Source organism: Pipistrellus kuhlii, unplaced genomic scaffold (assembly GCF_014108245.1).
Source record: "Pipistrellus kuhlii isolate mPipKuh1 unplaced genomic scaffold, mPipKuh1.p scaffold_m20_p_1, whole genome shotgun sequence".
Taxonomy (NCBI): Eukaryota; Metazoa; Chordata; class Mammalia; order Chiroptera; family Vespertilionidae; genus Pipistrellus; species Pipistrellus kuhlii.
In genome coordinates, this window is record NW_023425404.1 from 56,587,389 (window position 1) to 56,608,249 (window position 20,861).

The window sequence follows — 20,861 nt, forward strand, 5'->3', positions numbered from 1 at the left end:
TTTACATATTACTTTTTTCAAAATTTTATTGTGAATAAGATACTTAAAAAAACACATGAAACAAATATATCAAATATATAGCTGAACAAATACATAATAAGCAAGACCATGTAACCACTTGGTCTTATACTGCTGGCACCCCAAAAGAAACTCTTTCTGATCAACCCTTCTCTCTCACAGATTAATTTGATCTTAATGTAAACCACTTTCTTGCTTTCCTTTTTGTTTTATCACCCAATAGGTATCCCTAAATTCCATAGGTTAGCTTTGCCTGCTTGTAAATCTCACATTAATGGAACCACACAATGTGTGCTCTTTGAAATCTGGCTTCTTTCACTCAACAGTATGCCTGTGAGAGTCCCCCATGATCATTTAAGTGCAGTTAATTCATTTTCATTGCCATATAGTACACCATTGTATAAGTGCATGCCACATTTATCTATCCTGTTGTTGATGAAACCTCGAACCCAGTCTTTTACTAATGGCAATGATGCTGCCATGAACAACTCTGTAGGTGTCTCTTGGTGCACATCTTATTTGAAAAAGATAGGTATAAATGTAGAAGAGGAGTTCTGGGTCATCCTGCATGCAAGTGTCTAGCTGTACTATATACCGTCAAACAAATTTTCAAAATGTTTTGAACAATTTTAAACTCCCACCAACACTAAAGGGGAGCTTTCATTGCAGTACAATCTCTTCACACTTTCTCTGAGTCCTTCTCTTGCATGTGATACCATTTGAAGTGCAGAAGTTTTTTTGTTTTTTTTGTTTTTTTGAGAAAATCCAATAGATCAAGTAATGTTTATTGGTACTTTTTGTGTCTTTATTAAGAAATCTTTACCAACAGTCATAGACATTTTCATACATTTTCTTCTAGAACACATGTGTCAAACACAAGGCCCACGGGCCAAATCCGTCCCACCAGGCCTTGCAATGTGGCCCGCACCGCGCTGTTATCACTGCACTCCGCTGCGTTTCCATCACAATGACAGTTTATGACTGTTCAGTAAACCATTCGGCCCGCGATTTAGGCTGGATTTTAGATTTTGGCCCCTTCTCTGATTGAGTTCGACACCCCTATTCTAGAAGCTTAAGAGTGTTAGATTTTACACTTTGGCTTATGATCTATCTTGAATTAATTTTGTGCAGCTTGTCACAGTTCGTTTTTGTTACTTTCCCTGGTAACCTAAAAGTTTTACACTCTTCCTACCTAACCTCAATTTATCAAAATTTATTTGTAATTGGAGATTAAGTGCTACCTGGAAAACACAAAAACTTTACAACACTATATGTAGAGTTATCCCTTCTGACTTACAGGATATTATTGATGTTTTAATTCTGTATGTATCTTAAAATTCAAAAGGCATTGCTGTTGTTTTTACAGTTTCTATTCACTCTGATTTACCCACATATGTATCATTTCATTGCCCTTCATTCTTACCTTCTCTATTCTTCCACTTGGAATAACTCTACTTTAAAATTCCAACAGTGCAGCTGAAACTGGTTTGAATCAATAGATAAGAGTGTTGGCCTGCGGACTGAAGGGTTCCAGGTTCAATTCTGGTCAGGGGCATGTACCTTGGTTGCCAGCACATTCCCAGTGGGGGGTGTGCAGGAGGCAGCTGATTGATGTTTCCCTCTCACCAATGTTTCTAACTCTCTATCCCTCTCCCTTCCTCTCTGTAAAAAATTGATAAAACATATTTAAAAATAAAATAAAATTCCGTCAGTGCAGATGTGTTGGTGATGTCAAATGCTGGTTCTTTTCAATGATAATGTGCCTTATTTTTTTACTTAGTTTTAAGATAATTTATTTTTATTTTTTAGAGTTTTATTAGGTCTAGTAATAATTAATGTCGTTTTCTAATACTTTTTAAAATCTAATTTATTTAAACAATACAACAAAATTTAATCAACAATATAGTTGCTGTTGTTTTCTACTACTTGTGCCCAATGCTCAGGAAGCATTTTAATCCCTCTGTTGTAAAATTCTTGTGATTTTGTTGCAAAAAATTCGGTCAATGCATTTTTGAGGCATTCTTCATTATTAAATTTTTTTCCAAGAAGAAAGTTTTGCAAAGAACGAAACAAATGGTAATCGGAAGGGGCAATATCAGGAGAATATGCAGGTTGAGGGAGAACTTCCCATTCCAACTGGCGCAGTTTTTCAGCAGTGATTCTTGCAGTATGCGGTCGTGCGTTATCGTGGTGAAGAATTACGCCCTTCCGATTAATCAGCGCGGGTTCTTTTTCTCTTAAAGCTTGGGCTAACCTTTCCAGTTGGGCACTATACACTGCACTTGTAATGGTTTGGTTACATGGTAAAAGTTCATAATGAAGAATTCCTTTAAAATTCCACCAAACACACAACATCACTTTTTTCGCATGCAAGTCAGGTTTTGGCGTGGGCTGCGGAGCCTCATTTTTGTCCAACCATTGAGGCCGCCTTTTCAAATTAACATACAGCATCCATTCTTCATCTCCGGTAACAATTTGCTCTAAAAACGGCAAACGGTTTTGATGAGAGAGGAGCAAACTGCAAATTGTGACTCTTTGATTACGGTTGTTGTCGGTCAACTCATGAGGAACCCATTTTCCAAACTTTTGGACTTTGCCAAGTGCATGCAATTGATTGGAAATTGTTTTCTGTGAACAATTTAAAGTTGTTGCAAGCTCTTGTTGGGTAATTTGAGGATTTTGCACCAAAAGAGCTTGAAGAGCTTCTTGATCAAAATTGGACACACGGCCTCGACCACTCTTGTCATCTAACGAAAAATTTCCCTCGCGAAATTTCTCAAACCAACGCTGGCATTTTCTGGCGCTAACTGCATCTTGACCAAGAGCACTACAGATGTTTTTTGCAGCCTCACTTGCTTTTGTTCCTAATTGGAACTCGTAAAGCATGCAGTGCCGAATATGCTCTTCATCCGCCATCTTCTTAGCCCTAGTTTTGCAACAAAAACCAAACCAAACACAAACTTTTTCAAGCAAAACTTGTTAATTGCACTTCACACGTTCTGTAGATACCACGTGTTTGAAGGTTATGTCAATACAAGTCAACGCCAAGCAAGATTTTAAACGAATGTTTAAAAACGACATTAATTATTACTAGACCCAATAATTGTGTGGTATTTAGTAAAACCCACTTAGAATTTGTTGGACTTATTAAATATGTAGCTGGATACCATTCATCACTGTTTTTCAAACATTGTTGTCCTTCTCCTGAAACTCCAATTAGCCCTCCCTCCTATATCCTTTATTCTTCACACTCTCTTAATACACTCCACCTTTCTGTTATCCTATGTTCCATTCTGAGTATTTTCTTCTGACCTATCTTCCAGTTCGGTAATTCTCTCTTCAGTAATTTCTGTTTTGCTATATATGATAACATATCCATTGAGTTAAATCCCCCCAATTGGAGTTACTGTATTTTTCACTTATAGATTTTCTATATGTTTCTTTTTAAAATAAGTTCCCTGCAGAATGTTTCAATCTTTTTTTTTTTTTAAAGCATCTTCAATAAACAACAATTATAGAAGTTCTGTTTAGTACTTCCAATACCTAAGCTCCATGGACTCTATTTCTTACAGATTCTACTAGGTCTCATTCACACTATTATGCTTTCTGTTATGACTGTACTAGAGGCCTGGTGCACAGAATTCGTGCACAGGTAGGGTCCCTAGGCTTGGCCAGCGATCAGGGACTATTAGGGCCTTCCAGCTGCCAGCCAGGGCCTCACTTCCTGGGCTGCCAGCTGCTGGCTAGGGCCTTCCTTCATTCCACGCCGCCCCCTGGTGGTCAGTTCACATCATAGCAAGCGATCAAACTCCCTGTCTCCAAGTTGAACTCCGGAGGGGACACTTTGCATATTAGCCAAATTTATATTTGGTTAATATGCAAATAATACATATATATAGTGCCATATTACTTTAAAAAATTATAAATAATTTGAATACTAGAATGATGTCTTTCTCCAGAGAGGCTTGTAGTTTAATTCTGAGAGCACTAGGAGTACAAAATCAGCTTGGTCCAATTTTAGGAGGCCAATGAGGTAAACTTTAAGTTGAAATACAGTAATGTAGACTGTTTATTTTAGTTCACATTTACTCCTAGGACCCAGTCCTTTAAGGTCCTACCTCAAATCAAAGCCTGGGATTTAAAGAGCTCCCACCTTCAGGGGGTCCTAATCTTTAAGCCTTGTCCTCTAGCCCTATAAAGCTGTCAAAAGTTCTACTCAGGACTTGGTTGGACTACATCTGATGCAAGGGTAATTAAATTAGAATTCAATAATTAAAAAGTTATTTCTGCAAAACCTTCATTTTTAGAAATTAAAAACTACATTCCTAACTAACTCATAAAGAAGAAATCATGATGGCAATAATAAAAATATGCAATATTGAGCAATGATAGTGGTATGTATAAATAGTTGGAGAAAATTATTGCTCTAATTGGATAATAGAAAAAAGGAGAAAGGAATTTATTTTATTCTAGAATGTTCTAGCAAACTGGAGATCCTAGTACAAAATAACAGAAAAAGAAATAAGAGAATCAAGAATAAATAAAACTCTCTTCATTTGTATTAATAGATGAGATGCCTTTCTATATAGCAGAAAAAAAATTAAAAGAATCTGCAAATTATAAAATCTAGTAAGAGATATCATAAAGATAACTGGAATAAAAATAATCAGAATTCTTAAAAGTTAATAGTATTCATTTAGAAAATGAAATAGAAAATAGATCTCATTCACAATAAATACCATAAAGTTCTTAGAAATATATTTAACAAAAAAGTTTAAAACCTCTATAGAAAAGTATAAAACATTACTAAAGAGAATAAAAGAGATCCTGACTAAATGTAGAGATATTTTTACAAAGAAGTATCATGGGTAGAAAGATAGTATAAATAAAATGGTCAACTCTCTATACATCAATCAATAATGTTAATAAAAATCCAATGAAACTTACAACGCAGTTTTATGATAGAAACTGATAAACTTATCTTAAAATCCATTAAGAATGCATGGTCATGAATAGTTAATACATTCTGAATCAAAGTAGGGAACTTATTCTAACAGATATCAACATGGATACATTTAAAATATATAGTATTTACCAAAAAATAAAATAAATAAAAGCATGTTACAGGATTCTAAATACATTGATACCACTTAAATATAGTACAAAACAGCAAAATATAACTATCTTTCTTTCATGTGCATATATGGGTACATTAAAAAAAACAACACATGAGGCTTATAAGCACTAAACTTAAGACAATAGATACCACAAGTAAAGAAGAAGAGGAAAGAAATCAAGGAAAGTGCTTTTAAATAATAAATAAATATCTGAAGGAGAAAGGATTGTAAAATGGTGTCTGAATATTTCATTTCTATGAAGTTTAAAAAGCATCTGAAACAAATATAAACAGAGGTGGATTCATAGAGTCCATTATATTATTCTCTATTCTTTTCTCTGTGTGCTATATTTCATAATAAAAATAAGAAAAAAATCAAAGAGGAGTGGGATAAATTTGTCTTCAAGTCTTTTCTGCTCTAAGTCTCACCCTATCATAAGTGTTCTGATTTAATTAGTCTTAAGTACCTACATTTCTTTCCTTTCTAATTAAATTTATGTATTAACTTTTAAGAACTAGCATAATAAAAATCAGATAAAGACTAAGAAGCCTGGGTGACAGACACTTAATTTTGCTTGCAAGACCAGATGTCTGATCATTTTCTCTAAAGCAATCCCTCTAACTTCAACAACATATAAATAGCAAATACATTTTAGAAAAATGTTCACCAATTCCTTCTTTCTACAATGATTTAATTCTTTGTTTAATAAATCAGATTATAAGAGGTCTTTATATTAGGTTTATAGTAATTTCATTGAAAACCAGAGAGAGAAAGCACAAGGAAAGTTAACAGATAACAATATCCTGTATGTAAAGATATTTACAACTTTTCCCTTGTTGGTGAAAATTCAACTTTCTTCCAACTCTGCATAGAGTATTAGCTAGTATGTCTTTCATTATTTCCTCCCTCTGGCGATTACTCATTTATTTCCAAGCACACTTCTGTCTTCCTAAGTTAAAACCTGCTTACTTTTCAAAGTACTGTCCATCACTATTTCTCTTCATTACCAAATGTCTTTGAAGGTCTTTGGTTCCATAAATACTATACAACCCCAAAGACAGCAAACCCCTGAACACATTCAAACATTTTGCACTTTTGTCTATCCTCCTTTTCTTGAAAATCTTTCCTCTTATGAATTCCAGGACACCACTTTCTAATCTCTCCTCCTACTCTGTTAACCACTTATCTTTCTCCTTGGTTGCTTAAACTCTTCCCCTGAAATTTCCCAGGTAGATGTCCTCAACCTTCTTTTCTTTTCATCTTGTATGTTCATGTGGGTGACAGCACACTCTGTTATTTTCCCAATCACTTGCATAACTCCAGAACACACACACACACACACACACACACACACACACACACACACATTTTTTTTTCTTTTCCAGCCTCAACTCTACTCATATTCAGTCTCAGTTTTGTAACTACTTATGGGACTTTTCACCTATTTGGCCACAAGTATTCTAAAGACAAATTTACCACCACCTTCCTTTCCCACCAAAGTGTTTTATACCCAACCTCCATTAAATCAACCATTTCCATAAACACAGCTGCTAGAGTGAAAATCTGAGTCATTCTTGATTCTTTCCTCCCCATACCTGAAACATCTAAAAAGTCATCGAGTCTTATTAATTCTACCATCAAAAGTTTTTCACATTTGTTCCTATTCCCCTGTGCTACTAAATAGAGTCCTGATTCACTTCCCTTGCTTCATATCTCTGTACCCTTTAATCCAATTTACCAACACTTCTAAAATACACATCAGATTATGTTACCCGCTTGGCTTGAAAATCCCAGGAGGTGTCTATTACCCATACAATGAAGTTCAAACTCACCGGCAAAGCACTTGAAACTCTGGCTTCAGCATCTGCTTTTTAGCCTCCCACAACTCTTTCCCACCTTCAGTCCCCCAAGCATTTTATACTTTAATCTCACCACATGACCATAAATTAATGTTTTTTTCTGGAATCTAGAATGTTCTTAGAATCTCCTTATTCTACTTGGAGAACTTCTACTCTTTAGGGAAATAATTGGACTTGGGATCCTATACCATGCTATCACTATTGAATGAAGTTATTTTAGTAAGAGAACTATTTCAAGAGATGAGATATTAGAGGATTTTTATTCAAGCCAAAGCCTTTCATTTTAAAAATAACAAAACTAAAGATCATAGAAATGAAATGAATTGTCCAAGGTTACACAAAGCATTATTTTATACCAAGTACAGGTATATATAAAAGAAGTAAGTTGTGCTATAAGCAGGGCTAACTGGAATAACAGTTTGTTAGGTCATCTCTACAGGTGGGAATATTGCATATTTTAATAGTTTTATTATTCTAATAATCATAATGTATCAATTTGTACCGATATGTACAAATTAAACCATAAATACAAATACAAAAGCAAAAAAATCCAAGAACATAGTTATATCACCAAGAGACCCCAAACTCACAATTTCCCACTTCTTACCACCCAAAGATGCAATGAATGGGAGATCAAATCTTTCCTCTATGTCAGTTTTTTTTTCTATTATACATGCAAAATTTTTAAATATGACCTCACAATATGGAAAGTGATTATTTTTCCAGGTAATGTGCTGTTTCATCTGATGTAGGACCATTTTCCAGTTCCTCAGAACCTAGTTTTCTCTTACAAATTTCTGACAGGCATCTTTATGTATTCTATAATTATTTTTAAACAATAGGGAGCATCAAAAGTTGTACTGTTAAGGAACTTCCTTTGAGAACTACTATTTTTATTCTTGGGATACTTAACCATTTGTACACCATAAGTGTCTATAGACACAAGAGGCAGATCTTTTTTAATGAAATTCAAAATACCATGGCAGACCTTTTAAATTAAATTCAAAATACCATGGCAGTTAACTGGTTAAAATCCAATTAGAAAAATCACTTAATATTTCAAAAACTCAGTTTTACCATTTGTACCTAGATTCATGACTGTAGAATCTATTTTCTTTCTTTTTATTTTCTTTATTTTGTGTGTGTGTGTGTGTGAAGAAATTGGTACCTTCATTTATTGTTGGTAGGGTTATAAATTGGTACAACTTCTTTGGAAAACAATTAGCATGGTCCTCAAAAAGTTAAGCATAGAGGTCTCATATGATTCAGCAATGTAGAATCCATTTTCATCTTAAAAGTTCTATGATTTCTATCAATTTCACATCTCAAAGATTTAGATTAAATTTCTCTCTGCATACAGTCCTGAAACTTTCAAGTACGTATAGTGTATCAGGAAACTGCCTTGGTCCTAATAATAATGACTTGTAATCATGTTGACACTGGACATTTCTGTGTGGGCCTAACAGCAGGTCTATTCTAGGTCAATAGCTATAGTGATTGAATTGTTTATTAAGACTTCTAGGCATTTAAAGTAATCAGACCACAGGGTGAGAACATGAAGGAAAATAATTAACTCCTTTCATTCACCATTGATTATAAGGTACCCCTTTCCCCAATAGAGGTTAAATAATCACCTCATGGTGTAACACACACCATAACTACTTCACTGCTAAAAATTACCTTATTTTTAATGCAAAACTGAACATAGATATTTAATAAAAGAACCACCAGATATTTAGCTGAATAATTTATTTAAAAATATATTTATATATATTATATTCAACTTCACAATTCTTCAAGTATTAAGAGTCTTTTTATGAGAAGGTATCTGACTTAGACCAGGTAATCCCCCAAAAAAGAGACAAATAAGTCATGAGGATTATACAGGCTCCCACCCCTTTGCAGCAACTTCAAACTTAACAAGGTGGCCAATGTTAAGGAAAATAGAGATACTTCTCATCCTTAAAATGCGTTTAATTTTAGAAAGGCACTTGTCAAAATGGTTAAATATATAAAAATGAGACACTAGAGAACAATTATTATCCATTTTCATTAAAATGACAAAACAAAATCACTTTTCTAACAAACAATGTTCAGCGTAATTTTGTAGACAACTCATTATATTATTACCATGGAGGGGATGAGATAACTTTTACCACTAACCAATAATCATTTTCTTCCAACTCCATGGTATCATTTGCTTTTTCTTCTGCAAAAGCGTTACACCTAAAATAGCACCAAATAATATTGTTCACTTTGCCACAGTAACATTCAGAGCTAAAAACACTACCAATTCTACTCTCCCTCAAACAGTTTTCTTAAATGAACAGCCTGCCAAACACTTTTACTTTATCTTAAAAGTAAAAATTTATTTAACATCCTACTATAGGCAGATATTTTAGTTTTCTAAGATGCCGTAACAAATTACAATGTGTTTGGAAAAGGGACCTTTGAGGGGTAATCAGGGTTAGACTGGGTCACAAGGGAAGAACCCTCATGATGGGATTAGTTGCTTTAGAAGAAGAAAGAGATCATTCTGAGTGCATGCACCAAGGAAAGGCCAAGTGAAGACATAGTGAGAAGGTGCTGTCTGCGCAAGCCCGGAAGAGTGCCCTCACCGGGACCTGACTATGCTAGCAGCCTTTTCTCAAACTCTCTAGACCTCTGGGAAAATAAATGTCTATTGTTCAAGTGATCCATCTCTGGTATTTTGTTATGGTAGCCCAAAAATGAATTAAACACTGAGGTCTTTTCATAGTAGGCTACACTTTGAGAGCTAATAATTAGTCACTAGTGTCTTCAATATTCTCAGCTAGATAGCCAATTCTTGAGTTTTAGGGATGAGCTAAGCTCTCTCTTTAGTTCTTTTTTAACTGTCTCTTTCTTGGGACATAGATTCTAAAAACTTCCACAGAGAACTAAATGTGTGCCTGTACCAACTTACTTATTCCACATACCGTACTGAATTTTATGAAGCATTCTGATCTTACTCACTGGTGTCCATTTCTTCCCCCTCTCTGGATTTCAAATATTTTCTGGCTTTTGTTTATAAAAAAAAAAAAAAAAAAAAAAGTCTGAGTAATCTTCTTTTCTCAGGGTTGAAATCCTGCTAGAATACCAAGTCATTCTGCCACTCTACATCATCATAAATGAATGAATGAACATCTAATTGAATTCTGCAACCATAATGCTGCTAGTCTATGTCTAATAAGCACAATTACTTTTCAACCTTTTCACAGTAAAAAGTTTAGAATATAGTACAAAACCACTTAAAATATTTCCTTACTCCATTTCTATACAAAGTATGTGTTCTGCCCTCCTAATCTTTCTTAATTTAATAGGCCACAGAGACCTTATAAAGAGAACAGTAAAAATGATTGGCCAGATCACTTTCTAATTGTTGTAATTTATAAAAATCAGACTACCATCTCAACTGTTTTCTCCCCAAATAATTTTTCAGTTTTATTAACATAATAGTACTAATAATCTCATACCCTTTCCGAGTCTTTTATCCTCTACACCCAAACTCCAATTGCCAAACTTATGCTTTTCATTTAAGAATTTAACAAGGAAATGCAGGAATTGGCAAAAAAACTAACTTCCTGAATACTTAGTAGTGCTTTTATATAGCCTCAGTAGTGTTCTTATGAGGTCAAACTATTTGAAGCTTCAGATACTATATTTTCCCTATTACATTAGTTTGAAAAACTGTAGAACTTCAATCTTCTCTAAAACATCATCATCATCATGTGCACTATAATTATTCTACAACCACCCCACTTTAATAATAAATGCTAAGAATATTAAAACAACAAAAGGAATGCCTCAAAATGCATTAAGCTCTTCTCTTATTAAACACAAAATTTTAACTCTCACCACAGCCTTTTATTCTTAATTCACAATCAAATCCTTTTGGCAGTTAATCTCAGCACTTAACGTCACTCATTCCAATAAAACCAATCTTAGATGGTGGTGAATGCCTTCCCTGCTTCTCTGTGTGTCCTAAGGAAAACCCAGAGGATCAGCAGATATGGAGTATAGTCACTAAGTTTATGCACAACACGACTTTTGCCAGAATATCCAACTTGTAACTTTTCTCCATTTCTGTTGAAGTCCTTTAGTCTAATAAAAAGTAGGTACTCAACAAATAACTACTGTCATGGTGATCATGGTGATGACCACAACAAAGATAGCAACACTGGTGGAAAGTTCCTTGAGTACCAGGTACTATTTTACCTAACTGCCATCACTGCAATAATAGAAGCAGTAGTAGTATTTAAGAAACTGAGGCAAAGGTGGAAGTACCTTACCCGAATTAACGTAGCTGGCATGCGAACATAGCAGTTTGGCCTCAAACCCTGCATAATACTTGGATTTTAGCATCCAAGTGATAAAATTACTTTCAAAAACTTGTATTCCAACATCACTAGGTTATTAGTTGCAAACAATCCACTCAATCAAGTGTCAACACAAAGGGAAGTGACTCTAGACTTTTAGAAAGCTCCTGGCATCTCCCGCAGCACCATAAAGTCAGGCTCCGGAGCCTCATAGTCAAGAACGATGCCCAAACTCCATCAGATTCACTGCCACCTCCCTGCCCAGAGTGCTGAGAGTTCCACCATTGAGCCTCCTGCAGCAGATCACTACCCCCGCCCCACCACCACACCTGCCAAGAGAATGGATCCTGGTCCTGCACACAAGGCTTCTCCCTTCTCACCATTCAAGTTCATCTCAACAGATCTGAATTCATCACCCAGTTAAGTTAATGGGCAACTGCTGGTTGTAAATGAGTACATTTTTAGCTCTAATTTGAGGTGAAATATGCTCAAAGTTACATTTATACTATGTTTATATTTATAGTATGTTTATCATTATCATTTTAAGTAAGCATAATTTCAAGGTCTATAAAAGAAAGCAGTTTAAAAAACTAAGAGTTTAGAGTTACAGGTGATTTATTTATTCTTTATTCTTCTTTTCTGATTTTAATATTATTTATGTAAGAAATAAAAATTCAGCCCAGCTGGTGTGGTTCAGCAGTTGAATATCGACCCAGTAACCAAGAGGTCACTGGTTTAATTCCCAGTCAGAGCAAATGCCCTGGTTGCAGGCTGGATCCCCAGTAGGGGCCGTGCAGGAGGCAGCAAATCGATGATGTTTCTACCTCATCATCAATGTTTCTCATCAATGTTCTCATCAATGTTTCTACCTCTCTATTCTTCTCCCTTCTTCTCTCTCTCTAAAAATCAACAAAAACATATTTGCAAAACAAGAAATAAAAATTCAGAAAATATACATTTTTATATTTTATAATACATGATATTATATAATGTGACTGGATTTCATTATGCTCCTAAAAAACACCACCCAACCAAAAAAGACAATGGCAGGTTCCCTTTATTCGAAAGAACTGAAGCTTTCATTGCATTTGATTCTCCCCACATTTGGACATGCCTAGTGCATCAGTAGCTCCAAAGAACTGTCTCTCACATATTTGGAAAGATTTTGACATAAGAAACTTAAATTCTCTTCTCAGTATCAAAATGCCTCCCCAGATCAGAGGGAGCCAGAAAGGCTGCCTTCCCTGATACAAGCCCTGAGGTATCTCAAGACAGGACTCACCTGGGGATGTGCTGGCTGCACCTGCTAGAAGCACCAGGCTCTGCCTGGTACCTCCTGGAGCTATGTGACCTCCTCCTGGAGCCTTCCCATGACTCCCAGACCAACCTGAACCTCAGGGAGGACGAATGTGAGTAGCTCTGGCCAAACACTCCAGTGCCCGAGATTAAGTCCTATTTGCTGTCACACTGGCTCCTCTTATTTCTTCCAACTCGGTCCAAAGGCTGCTGATGTAAAATATGACTCCCAGATTTTTATGTAATGGGGATATTGTCTTTACAAACCCTTCTTGTATTACAGATACCGGAGAATCTGTTATTGCCAGGAGATCAAGCCCCATGCGAGAGGCCAGCCCGATTGCTGGGCCTGGCTCCCCATGACGGAGCTCCACAGTGGCCTCCTCTACTCTACACCTCCTCCAAAACACCTGCTTTGGTTTCCTCCCAACCTGGTCTGTGCCAGTTAAGGGGAGAGAGGGGAGTCTACAGGCAGGTCCAATGGTCCCCGCCCCTCCCACAAGCCCACTCCCTACCTGTGATAGTGAAAATACTGGAACGTCTATTTTGAATATAAACTCTTTCAGTTCCAAGATATAGACATCAAGGAACACAATGAAATCTATTTTTAAGCATAAGCACCCTGAAAAGGATCAAATGCAGGTGAGACCAAATGCAAACGATACATTTGATAAAAGGAACAAATATCCCACTTTAAAAAGTTTTTCCCTCTAAGTTTCCCACACATAAAATTCTAACCACTTATGAGCAGTTGTCATTTCAATGAATTGTGTCAAATGAAAAGGGGAAAAGAAAGATACATTTACCATGAGACTAATTTATGGTCTCACTAAATCCAGCAGACTGAAGGATTTCATTTAGTCTATCATGAATTCTGAGACCAAAGCAATTCTATTAAAAGCCCTTGCGGGGAGGAAAGGGGAGGGGTGTTAAGAAGAAAAACTTTCCCTAAATATTGTAATTATATCAATACTGTCCTTTCTAGTTTTGCAAAGCTATATCAAGGAATTTGTCCCTCTAAGTAGGAGACTAACAAAATTGCTGTATAAATAATGTTTTAAAACAATAAAATAGGTAAAATTCCTTATAATTTCATATACACTAGATTCGCAAAACAATACTGGATACCAGTTGAAAAGACTGCTTTCTACCTGCAGATGAGAAAACGTATGCTTAGAAAAAATTACCAAAACATGCGCAGAAGCATCCAGCTCCTAAAGCAGAGAATCTCTCAGAGCTCAATTCTGTGACTCCCAGTCCTGAGAGCCAGCTCCCCCAGCTCCCGGTCCACTGTGACTAAGATGGGGCTTCTCCTCCCCACGCCTCAGAGGGTGCCACCTGCTTCCCAGACAATGAGATGAAGACAGACTCTTGATAGTACTGCCTACATTTTCCTGTACAGACATTCATTTCCCTTTTCTGATGGTTTCTCTCCCTATTCTCTCACTGGCCCAATGTTAGACTCCATTGAAATCCACTGCAAAGGCAAATATTCTCCTTCAGAATTGTTTTTAAAATAAAAATAGGGAGGATACCTGGGAATTCCCACAACAATTACATTAAAACTGACTGTGCCAGAATACTGACAATTAGACAATGTCTCAAGAAGAAAACCAGAGGGAAAACATGTGGCTTCCAACCAAAAACAACCAAACAAAAGACCAGTGGAGGAATCCTGTGTTTTTTAAATAAATAAATAAAATCTTAATTTTAAGCATTAAGAAACATACCTAGAAGGATTTCACATCAGCTGTTGGAGACTGGCACTGCTGTTTCAAGGGCTCTCAACAAAATTGCTTTGGTCTAAGAGTTTGTGAAACCCTTCAGCCTTCTGGATTTAGTGAGCCCATAAATAAGACTCAGGTTTAATTTTAATTTAAAGTGTTCTTCCTTTCTTCATTTGCTCTTTTCATTAGTCTCAGAGTTCTTTAAGGCAGGGGCTCCTTTTACCTTTTTTTTTTTTTTTTTTGATATTACATCATCAACATTTAGCACATAACCTTGCCCAGAGCAGCCTTTCAAATGATGATTTAAGTAAAGAATAACCCTCCATCAACCCCCACCCCCACCCCCAATTCCTTAGTATGCACACACCCCATACCCAGCAGATCCATTCTGAGGGAAAAACTAAATCACAGCAACCCACAGGCAACACAGTATATAAACATGTGAACACAGGACAGTGATGGCATTGTTAAAGAAGACTTTTGGTTTCCCAAACCAAAAGGGGGGTACCCAGTAGTACCTCATAACAAGTGAGCTTAAGTTTACAAAAAAAACAAAAATAGGAGAGTGTGTGCTACTAATTAATTTTTAAGGCCTAGAAATTTTGCCCATACAAAAAGCAACAGCAACATTCAGTGACAGCCTTTGCTGTCAAAAAGTTCATCACAATCAATTATTGTTTTTAAAGACTTCAATAAATAGTGAGGTAGATGACCTCAAGAAAAAAGATGTTCTTGGCAAGACTATAAATAGGGTGCTTGAAAAGAGCACCCCAATCTGTTCCTTGCACGGTATTGCCAGTTACCTCACCCTGACCTAACTCTCTCTCTTCTCTCTATGGCATCCAGGTAGGTAATGTAAACAAGTCACTGTGGGGAAATCAGACAGCCATGTCTGAGCTTTGACTCAGTCAGACCTCATCTAGAACCAGGAAAGTAGAGGCCCTGGGGATTATAAAACTGCTCACCTTACTGAAGAGCTCCATGACCCCCCAGGCACCCATCTTGAGGTACTTCTGAATTTGGTCAGAAACTTGGTCTGATCCACTTATGCTCTGACTGGACCTCATAGTCCAGAGTCCAATGTGATAAAACCCAGTATCTTTATCTCTACATCAGATGGGGTACATTTAACTGAAAGGGATAGAAAATCCAAAGTAACTGTGGATTAAGCAGGGCAGAAATTTATCTCTTTCAGGATAGCAACTCTGCTCCAGGAAGTCCTTAGGACCCAGAGAACTCAACAGTCACGTAAACAAAGGTATTACAATTAACAGCAATATAATATGGGTAAAAGTTAACTCTCTATTTCAAAGCTATCTCGGTTTCCCTAACTCTTGTATAGTATATCCAAGCCATTTTAAACTCTTGATATCTGTTATTTCATTGAAAGGGCTCTCCAATCATTATTATAATGAACTAGAGAGAGACCCAGTGCATGAATTTGTTCATGGTTAAGATCCAGCTGACCTGCCCCAATGGGGGCCCATTGGGCCGGGCTTGCTGGAGGGAGAGGCTATAGGCCAGTCACCAAACACTCATGCTCTCCCCCTCACCCCCTCCAGCCAGCCCCACCCCTGATCAAGATGTTGTTGGCCAATAGGGGGCTGGATCAGGCTGGTTGGCTGCCCTGGTGCTTCATAGCCACCAGTTATTCTGCTGTTCCAGTTGCTGGGCTTTTATATACTAGTATATGGATTTCACTTACCAAAAACCATTGGCGAGCAACCAGATTTAGAGCTGGAGATACCAGCAATTAAACAAATTGCTATTCATTTGCTAAAAGGCAAAGGCCTCTCTGATTTTTCAGTCCAAGACACAATCCCCTAAGTATAATATTTACTATCTTTAGGCATGGACTGTTTTGATTCTCAAAACACAAACCGTTTTTCCTCCTCTTCTAAGATAATAATAATAATTGCAAGAAAATTAAAAAGCAATTGATTTTATGAGACATGGACATTTCACTTTATTTCAAAAGAAAAGTAGGCAAGCCTGGATTGATTCAACTGAGCCATTATGATTTTGTGTAAATCTTTTTCTCAGTTTCTCTTCATTTCATTAAATCCACTCGTTCTGTATGTTACATGACTACATACTTAGAAGCCACTCCTATGGTCAGTTCATTTATTCAGTAATTCAACAGCTGTTTACTAAGCAGCTGTTTGTTGACACACTGCATATGCTGGAGAGAGTGCACTCTCAGAATGTATGCTGCAGAAGACTCAGCCTCCCCAAGAGTTTTAGGTTTAAAAGACTTTTGCTGAGCACAAAACAGTTACTCTCAGAAACAAAGAACTCCCTACTATTTCAGCAGAGTAAATACCACTTATCATGTCCTGTGAGTTCAGATTCGCCAATCATGTCTGTATAAATTTCCAAGTAATGATGAAACAAACAAAAATCTTCTTATAGTAAGTTCTTTGAAATGACCTGATATAAGTATCTTGGTACCAAATGGTATTCAGATAATTTAGGCAACATAATTCTAAGAGAATGAGTCAGACACATCATCACTCTTGTAACCTTGACCCTGAATTTGGTCTAAAAGTTCTATACATTTTTAGTAGCACAGATGATGCCATAACACGGGAAAATGGCAACATTTAAAATTCATAGTAGCACAAAACCATTACTTTTCCCATTGGATCCCTTGAACTTTAATAATGTCTGACCTGGTTGGCCAATAAGTTCTAAAAGCAGACAGAGGAAAATTGCTAATATTAGACACTGCTGGAATGATTTTTCATTTAGAAAGATTTTATACGTTCTCTTAAAAACAGGTCACCAATTCTGGAGACACTTAGCCTTCTGGAGCGAGTAGCTATTGACGAGAACCGGTAACTTAATATATGCAAAGTAAAATCCAGGAAAAAAACTAGACTTCATATATTCTTATTATCCTTACACATAAAGTAAAAATAAATACATACCCACTCTCCACCCCCTCCCCAACACAATTATCTATGAACCAATCCAAATCAAAGGAAGTGTGGCAAAAAAGAGATGTGAAGGAAAGTTATTCATTTATTTCCCAGGATAAACGACACAAAAGCTAGCATCTTTTTAGCTATCCAAAAGAGAGAATATACTACACAGCTGAGGCTGGATAAAGGCCTGAGCAATCACACATTTATAATTTTCACATGGATAAATGAAAAAGATTTATAAAGGCACAATTTAAACGTCTACCTTGCTTAAGTCACTTAAAAGAAGCAAAGTGATAAGGGGGGGTGGGGTGGGGGCAAGCAATTAGCTGCTTCTCCACAACACCACAACTCCAAGTGGCTTTCTACCTGCCCCTTGCTTTATGCCAATATCATTTCAACATACGATTATCCCTGTGCTTTGATGCAGTTGCCATTTGCTTTGTTTTTAGTGCAAATACCTGCTTACTGATTGAAAATGCCCCATGTTATGGTTTGTGAACTGTTGCCTAGATGTTGCTTCCAAATGACATTAGCAATATAGTCACGCCTTAAGAACCCTGAGATCATAGTCAGCCAGAGTCGCCTCTAGGGGTACATGCCCGATTCTAAACACTCAGAGAGCCAGGTGTGGTCACCTAGAGAGAAGCTCTCATTTCATTTCTCTCCCACAGACTGTCAAACGTTTCCTTTCCCAGGTTGGCAGGGGATTACCTTGGCACTACACAGTTGTTAAAGCTTTTACCCAGCATGCATGCATCTTCACAGGATCCCTGTGCAAAAAGCAGGAGCTCTTGCCTGGCGGGCGGTGGCTGAGCATTGACCGATGAACCAGGAGGTCACAGTGTGATTCCCAGTCAGGGCACATGCCCAGGGTGTGGGCTCAACCCCCACTACTGGGCAGCCAAGCAATGATTCTCTCTTATCATTGATGTTTCTATCTCTCCCTCCCATTTCCTTCCTCTCTAAAATCAATAAATATATAGATATTTTAAAAAGAAGGTGTTCTTGCTATCAACTCGGACAAACTAAAGCTCCAAGGGTAAGTGACTTGCCCAGGGCCATGCCTTCAAGACAGCGGCAAGACTGGCTTTGGAAGCCAGACCTCCTCTTGGGCCTTAGATTCGTAGGCTTGGAGCCTGTGGCCAGGGAACCGGGAAGGACTCTTCCCACTTCTCATCTAAATGAATACAATTCACAGACCATATCTGACTCATTACATTTTAAAAGCAATGGAACTCAGTTCAAGGTTTTCTTTCATTTCAAGTTAATGGGGCCCTAAATCTTTACAAGTATACAGTTATTTTTCAAAACACACTTTCACTGATTTGCACATTTTTATCTTTAGCATTTTATTAACATAGCTCATTCCAAGCCGTCACTTAATTTAGTAATATGATCGTAACACAATGCATTACTCGTGTGTTTGTGATGTAAAGAAACCTGTTGTACTACCAGTCATATAGCAATTATGTACAGTACATAAGACCTGGTGGTAATGATAATAAATGACTGTTACTGGAGTATGTATTTACTATACTTTCCATCATTATTTTAGAGTGTATTCCTTCTACTTAAAAAAAAAAAAAAAGTTTGCTGTAAAACAGTGTGCTGTGTTAGGCTGGCAGTAGCTTCATACATCTGCACACTTCATCTCTTGATTGCATAATTTTCTCAGGTGCTTGATTTAATCTCATGTTGTTTTGTACAGTAACATTCTGCACAGGCTTGGAGTCTAGAGCAATAGGTTATATCATATAGCCTAGGTGTGTTGTAGGTCCATACCACCTAGGCTTGTGTAAGTACACTCTATGATGTTCACAAAATGACAAAATCATCTAAGGACACACCTCTCAAACATACCCCTGTCCTTATGTGGCGCAAGACTGCAATTTAATTTCAAATTAGAAAGAAGAATTATTTTGAATACTCTAAAATTATGACCTCAGATTCTTCTGTGAAATACATATCTAATGTTCTTCACAGGATCCCTGTGAAAAAAGCAGGAGCTCTTGCCCGGAGATACCAGATAATACGATATTTCCACTGAACACCATCCTGGTCCTCAAAATCTCCTCACTTATGGATGTTACTTCCCACCTATCGGACAGTCTGATAACGGAACAGTGGGAACAAAGGTCCTTCCAGTTTATTTTCACAGATTTCCAAGAGCACCTATAATTTTAACAACTTAGTGTATCCGCTGAGTGAACACAGGGACCAAGAAAGCACCTGCTGTCACTATTTCCACTGACTAACCCAGAGAATGCCACCAAAATGGCATTAGCCAGTTAAGAAATCAACTCCTACTGCTTTAAACACAAACTCAAATGTCTCTCTGTGGCTTGAACCTGTTTGGGGTAAATACATAGGCTAGTGGCAACCTTATTTAGAGTAAATTAACCAGCCCTAATAGTACAAAAAGAGCTTCCTGGTAATTGACAGGAACACAGCTAGCTATGAGTATGCCTGTTGGGAATATGAAATTTACAAATAATCCTTAAAGGTTAAGGAAACAGTGGCTTCTATAAACAGAGATTTTAATTTAACAGAAAACATTTTACAATGAAGTTTATGTACTGGTATATAGTCTATTAAGGAATTAAAACCGGCCTCATAAACAAGTAAATACAGAGATACTGTTGAAAGGGAATTAGATTACTCAAAACTGATTTTAACCAGAAGCTTTTTAACCTTAATCCTATATGGCTTATTTTAGATGATTTTCCAACCAGATAATAAAGAGCAATTTCACTTAAGTGCTGCAGCCACGGGGTTTACAGAATAAGGCTCTTCCATGTTCCATTCCCATATCTCCTCAGGGAGGGCACCTCCATAGCTCACTCATTCTTAGGAAGCATGCTTTCCTCCATAAGTGTACAGAGTTCCCCTAGAGAAAACCCAAACTTCTCTTCCTTATTCTCTCCAACTTCAAAAGGCAGTCAACCTCATGGAAATGTAGAAGTCAAATTTTCTGTCTTCTTTATAAGCCAAGAAGTATATTTCTATTTTTTCCACGAAGAATAAAAATTACATAAAGGTGGTATCTCATGCAATTAAAGTAAATTATGTACAATAAGATATGTGCAATATTAATATTCTATTGTAAATTTTACGTAAGATATATGTAAGGCTACACAATACACAAAACAGTTTGGAAAAACCAGCATCAAGGTTATCTGCTGTGACTTCCTATCAGCAGCGAGAAGGAGGCGGATGGAACTGTGGAACATGAGTAAGATAACACTCATGTCAAAAAAAAAAAAAAAAAAAAAAAAAGTCCTTGTCCTCAAGCAAGCTAATGAAGCAAGTGATAAGCTATGGGTCAAATTCCCACTTCTACAATCAAAATTTATCAGAGGAGCCCTTGAAAAGGGAGTGCATCTGTCATATGTTAATGACTTTAAGTCTGCACCAAACTTCTAGGTGTATAGGAAAACTTAAAAGCACTTCACAACTCCTTGTGGGTATAATTAGACTGTTGCGATTGTTGGCAATTCTCATCTAGGGACTTTAAAAGGTCATTCCACTCTTTAAGATACCAAATTTGGAGTCCCTCTCCCTTCTGGATAGATTAAACACG

The 20,861-nt window shown here is 36.8% G+C and overlaps 1 protein-coding gene across 2 annotated transcripts in view; it reads right to left on the reverse strand.

The window, feature by feature from the left end:
• CDIN1 (CDAN1 interacting nuclease 1) overlaps positions 1 to 20,861 on the reverse strand; it is a 214,255-nt gene that overhangs the window by 165,595 nt on the left and 27,799 nt on the right. Inside the window, exon 1 of one of the 2 annotated variants that reach the window (XM_045583796.1) lies at positions 12,614 to 12,754. The exons of the other annotated variant lie outside the window; for it this stretch is intronic. The gene's annotated coding sequence lies outside the window, so the exon portion shown is untranslated. Of the gene's footprint in view, positions 1 to 12,613; positions 12,755 to 20,861 lie in introns of those variants that run through there. 2 annotated transcript variants of the gene reach the window in all.